The sequence below is a fragment of the Molothrus ater genome, chromosome 6 (genome assembly GCF_012460135.2).
Source record: "Molothrus ater isolate BHLD 08-10-18 breed brown headed cowbird chromosome 6, BPBGC_Mater_1.1, whole genome shotgun sequence".
NCBI classification, from domain to species: domain Eukaryota; kingdom Metazoa; phylum Chordata; class Aves; order Passeriformes; family Icteridae; genus Molothrus; species Molothrus ater.
Window position 1 is genome coordinate 23,964,701 of NC_050483.2, and position 6,397 is coordinate 23,971,097.

Genomic DNA, 6,397 nt, shown 5'->3' on the forward strand with positions numbered 1-6,397 from the left:
TTAGTGCTGTGCCTCTGTGCAACTGATACATCTGTAATGTTTATCTCCATAGAAGAGTGCAAATATTAGCATTAGGGTGGCTGAGCAATGACTCTGGACACTGGTACAAAGAGCAGTTGCAGATGCTTCCTTCCTCACATAATAAGAGTATCTCCTGTTCTCATCCACACAGATCTCTACTCCTCGCTATGGATTTTGGAGAGACACCTTTAGGAATGGCTGGGATTCCCTGGATGGAAATGACCTGGGTGGAGAGTGTGTGAATGGGATTAGACACAACTCTAGAAATACCCATGCTACTTAGCAGGGGAAGCAGCATTTAGGCAGAGAGCACAGGCAGAGACAGGGAAAAGCACAAACAAGAGTGGTGAGGTCAGAGCAGCTGCTGTGTCCCACACAGCCACCTCCACTCCTAACTAGAGGAGGAGCAGCTTTCAGTCTCCTCAATCACTTTCATTTCTGCATCTCTGTCTCTTCCTTATAATAACCAGGCAGCATTTACACTGCAGCTTAAGTCAAGGTTGTTATATTTATGCATAGATTTTTACCCTCGTCTTTCCTTTAAAGGAAAGGTCTTATCACCTTCCATGGCATCATGCAGAATATAAGGCTAACTTTAAGCAGCAATACAATTCAGCAGTTAAGCTTGGTTATCAGACAGGTATGAGTATCTTCTAATACCTACCTATGCCAGCTTCCTTAAATGTTACTTCTGCTCTGGTTCCTACATTTATTTTGTTGCTTTGTAATAGGAGATTTTCACTACATCCTGGGGCACTTTCCAGCCCTTTCTTGTGTCTCACAACAATGTCAGTAATTAAAGATGCTGACTCCTCACATTGTGGCCTTTCTCATTCCTTAATGTGCTTCTAGGGCTCCTCTCTGTTTCTCCCATTCCTGTGGTTAGCCTCTGCAGCAGCACAGCGTGCATCAGCTATCACCTCTCCAGGGGTGTGACTTCCATCCCTCCAACATTTAACTCTTCCATTCCTGCAAGCAAGTTTTTATAATTTCATTTTCTTTCTGCCTTCACTCACTCATGGATGATGGATGCTATTTTCTTTCTTAGGACAAGAGAGTTAAGATACCTTTATCATCCAGAGTGACAGTTTGTAACACAGTTAAGAGTTTTGATCTCTTTCCTTCTATGTGTTGATTCATCTTTTTAAGTAAAAAAAGCCTTTGGCAATTTTTTTTTCCTGTGTAACTACTTTTTCAACTTTCAGGGAGCAGAATATAGGGGGTTTGGCCTTGGCCCATTTTCTTTGACCTTGGCCTGTGATGGATAGTTTGCTCGTTTGCTCGTTGAGGCATTTATCAATCTCTTCCTAAAGGGAGTTATACAGTTTAATCAAAGCAACACCTTGGATACAATCACAAAGATGAAACCCTTATCCCTTCACACAGGGGTTCCCCTGTCCCTGAGGGCCAGGGAGCTGCCAGATGGGGTCTCCTTCCCTTGCAGCCTGTTCCTTTTCATTCAAACATCTTGGTCAGGTTTAAGCCAGTTTACAAGTTGGCTAGGGATTGAACCCTGACTGTGGTGTGAGGTTTAAATGTAACACTTGTGTGCATGCCTGACACCTGGTGTCACCCTGCCAGCAGGAAGGACCCCAATCATCCAAAAGATCTTGGCACTTGTCACCCAGGAGTGTTGCAGCAGCACCCCAAAGCTTTGGTGAAGCCCTGCCAGCATGGTGGACTTCATTACCCAGCAGAGCTGTGTGCTCACTGCTTGAGCCTGTACTGGTAATGGGTGCACAAGATCTCCAGCCAGCTGGGCAATCCACGTGTCTGCTGTCCCAAAACTTAACCCTCACTGGCACTGAAAGGCAGCATGCTGTGTAACTGCTCCCCATGCCAGCATATGGCATCAGGCAGGCACACATCCTTCTCCTTGCTATCCTATTTCCCTTCTCACCAGCATCCTGACAACTGCACCAAATGTAATGCACTGGCATGAGGGCTTGTTATGGATTCCAATAAAAAAGGCACTCAGAGCCTACAATGTAGTCATTAAAATACCATTTACTGGACATAATAGAAGAAAGGGTATGGCATTAGATAATCCCACATTCCTTCAGATGCTGCAAAAACCAAGCTAAACAGCACTGCACAGCTATCCAGTCAGGCCACAGCACCCTGTACAGATCCTATCCATGCTGAGGTTCACCAGCACCATGGTCTTCAGGGCTTTTATAGGAATTTCCTAGGAGTAAACAGATTTATGCATCATTTTGCTGTCAAGAAAAAGGTTGTTCACATGAGAACATGCTGCTTCTAAGACAAAGACATGGTGGTGGCATTACTACCAGGGGCCCATGGGAATCACCTCCTGGTGAATCACCTCCTCCCCTCAGAATTAGCCAGCTAAGTTTATCTTGCAGCCAAGTGATACGTGCAGCAAGGCACAGACATGCTCCCCCCTACTCAGATCAACAGTCAGGTCCAATGTTTCTGTGAAGACCTCCTAATTCATAATTGCTCCTTCTACTTCTCTCCTGTTACCTTGGGATAAAGAAGCAGGTCAGCTATTTAGGCAACAGGGGTCTGGGTTCTCCCTGCCCCTTTCCCCCATTGCTCCCCCTTCTCTCCCAATTCTGCTGTGACAGAGGGCACACACTTCAAACACAGCACATGAGCCCAGCTCCAGTGAGAACATTCCGCAGCTGTGTCAATATTTGAGTTTGGATAGGCACCAAAGAGAGAACAGTAGGAAGTACTGCACCTTCAAATACAAGCCCCCTCACATGCATGTGCTCCAAGCACTCAGGGAATACTTAGCTCACATGCCCCTATAGAGAAAATAATTAAAAATTAGGACACCCAAAGGTTTATCAACTGAATTCACCTTCCATCTTTACATCACATCAAAGTGTCATGGATCTCACTCTAGCACCTTGTCTGCAAACATGTCATAAAAGTTAATGAAAAAAAATTTAAACCACAAAGTGCAGCTTTTAGGAGTGTCACATAACTGCATTCATAGCACCCCAAAAGGGATCTATACTACTTATGATTCCCTGGTGCCTTGTGCAGTGGGCATAAGAAACTCAGAGAATTTAAAGCCACTAAGCAAGACTAAATAAAAAAATAGAGGAATTGCAAATGTGTGAGAGGCATAAAACAGAGAGCAAAAATAGCTAAAACTGAGGATTCAGCAAATCAAAGTGGTGTTCCTATAACGTGGAAAGAGAGTGCAGAGCAGGCAAGTCTGAAAGACCTGTTAGGTCTGGCATTGTCAACTCTTCCTAGGAGGTCAAGTTCACATAGCTGTGCACTCCATTCCTGCAACAGGACTAATTAATGTCAGCATGCCTCAGTTGGCAAACAGGGACTGAAGAAGATGGAGCAGAGGGGATATTGGGATGTAGTTCTGGCAGTGCTGTCTTTTAATGTTTTGGTGCAGGGGTAGGAGAGAAGGGGAAGAGAGGAAGCAAGAATGTGTGAAGAGAAACAAGGAAAAAAATTATTGAACCCAGTATGAACGTGGAGAGGAAATGGACAATCTTCTGAGCGGGGATGAACTAGTCAACCTTTATGTGGAGAGGTGAGGAGCCTTTCAGCTGGGGACACTGAAAATTGCACAGTGAGACACAAAACTATCCTTTTCATGTCCTCAGATAGACTATCTAGTCACCATAAGCAAAAGAAACTGACAGCAAGCAAACCAGGTGACAGCAGAGAAGGAACATTCAGCCCTAGCTCCAAGGCAGGACTTTGCTTCTGCTAATTGTGAAAAATGCTCTTCATATTACAAGCTACCTTGTAAACACTTGGAAAGCTGCTTACCAGTAATGTCTGGCACCAGCATGAGCTTCAAATGATCAGAAGCGTTGCTTAGCTCCAAGAGTAAAAGCCCAGGAAAGTGCTTGAATAGCAGCAAGTAATTAAAAAACTTGAAAGGAAGGCACTGTTCAAAGTCACTGCTTTGAGACTTTTCCTGCCTTCCCCACAGTGCACTGTCACTGACTGACAATGTAACACAGACAGAACAGAAGCACTGCTCATTAATGCTGTGTCTTCTCTAGGAAGTTATTCCCATCAACAGCCAATGCCTTCCCTGTGCCAGGCCCAGCATGTGGCATATGTAGGCTCATAGCTTCAGTGAGCAGCTACTGCAAAGACCCAAGTTTATACAGGCAGTTAACCCCAAGACTGCTAATTCTGCCTGGTGCTGAACCACAGGGCCTTGTTGCTAACAGAGAGATGAGAGAGCTAGGTTTTATTTTGGTTTTTTACCTTTGTTTTTATAAGTACAGAAGACCAGCCAGGGCATGTTGGGACAGCCAGGTATCAGTCTTGACCTCTACCACTTCTGCCATGTCTCCTGAAGCCCATCCCCTCCTGGATGATGGCCACATCACTCAGTGAGGCCTCATCCTGCACCAAAATGCATTTGTCCTCAAGCTCGGAGAGGATGATTTTGATTATATCATTTGCTGATGGACACATAGCTTTTGTCCTATGTGCCCCAGGATCTGGGATCTGCCTTTAGACTGGTAAGTAGCAATGCAGTGAGTGCTGGCTGTGATCAGCAGCTCAGCCTCACTCACTGGCCTCAGCACCTCCACCACGAGCAGGGTGAGCCCTGCTACAAGCCCCCCCAGCTGGCCCTTTCTCTGTGGCTTCTTTCTTGCTGCCTGAGGTAGGCCCACAGCAAGTGAGGCCACTGTAGTGGCGAGTTCCTCAAAGTTCTTTTACCACCTTGTGGGTGAGCACATGGTGCACAAGGCTCTGGGGAAGGGCATAGCCCATGCCACAGAGCTCACATTTGCAGGGCTTGCCAGCCAGGTGGGATTTCTGATAGCACCACAGCTTAGTGGCCAGGGGGTAGGACTTGCCGCACTGCTTGCAGGTGAAAGTGCACTACCCCATGTGCAAGCACATGTGGTTGCACAAGGAGCTGGAGTTGGCCAGGTGACACCCACATATGGCACACTGGCACCCCTTGGGACCAGCTGGGCCAGTCCCAGCAGCCAAATGGATCTCCCTGTGCATATAGAGAGAGAGCCAGCATGCAAAGGCCTTGCCACACTGCTGGCAGGACAAGGGGTGCTGGCCAGTGTGCAGGGCCTGGTGCTCCTGCAACTCTCCTCTGGGGCAGCAAACCTTGTTACACTGGGTGCACTGGAATGGCCACACAGCACCGTGGGCCAACCCATGGGTCTTGAAGCTCCCTTCTGAACTATAGCTCTTGCCACACTCTGTGCACAGGAGAGGCTTTGTGGCCAGGGTGGACAAAGTGGTGCTTCTGGGGGTGGCAGAGCCACAGGATGGCTTCATCATACTCCCTGAAGCACCACCTGTGCTCGATCATCCCCTTTTGGGACAGAGATTTTAGAGGGGTGCTTGGGCTGCCAGAGTAATCCTCCACCAGCTGTGTATACTCCTCCTGCCACTCGGGGCCCTTCAGTAAGCCCTTCCCCCCAGGCTGTGGGAAAGCCAGTTTAAAGGTTTTGGAAGCTTTGCTCTCCTTCTCACAAAGCTCTGCAGTCTCTCCTTCTGTAGGACTGGGCTTCTGAGGTTCCCGCCCAATTGTCCTGCCACCAGAATCCTTCAGGCACTTCTGGAGTGGGCTGGCCAGAGCATGCACCTTGCATGGCTTGCCAACCAAGGGAGCACTGAATCAAACCCTGGTTGACGGAGACAACAGATCCAGGTCTCCAGGACTTGCTGCCTGCTGTCCCATTTCCACTTTTTTCTGCTGCAGATCTGGGATCTACAACCTTATCCAATTCTTTTTTCCACCTGCCACTGGTCTTAATGGTTGAAATGGGCTCGACATGCTGATTCTCAGTCCCCAGCATGCTGGCTTGTCATGGCTCATGTTTGGAAGCTTCTTGCAGCCTGTGAAAATATTTGGTGGACAGCCTGCTAACACAGGGTCACTGAGGACTGTGGTTTCATCAGCTACCACCTTGGAGACCTCGGGATCCCCTGCACAAACACAAAGGCATGATGGGTGAATTAAGGCTGGCTGTTATGTTGACATGATTGCTGCTGGATAAGAGAAAGATGAACGCTGGAGATGGATACTCTGCTATGCAGTAATGCTGGGGCTCTGCCATGAGAACCATTACTTTTATGATCTTTTTCCCTTTTAAACTGGGGAAGAGGGACGAATCTCCGATTTATCACTACCGACAGTACCTGTGCAGCATTCCTATTGTTTCACGACAAGTATTTCTACGACGTATCGCCATGACTGGCATAAAACAGGGCGACACGCTCTTTTCTGGGCTGGCAGCTCCTAAGAGCGATGCACGGTCCGGATCGCCGTCCCGCAGGGGTTGCAGGGCGCACACCCAACGCTCGGGAAGGCCGGGCCGCTCATCCCACCCACTCTGGGCCTCGGCACGCACCTACGAGGGGCTCTGCCTGCGGGGGTGGCCCG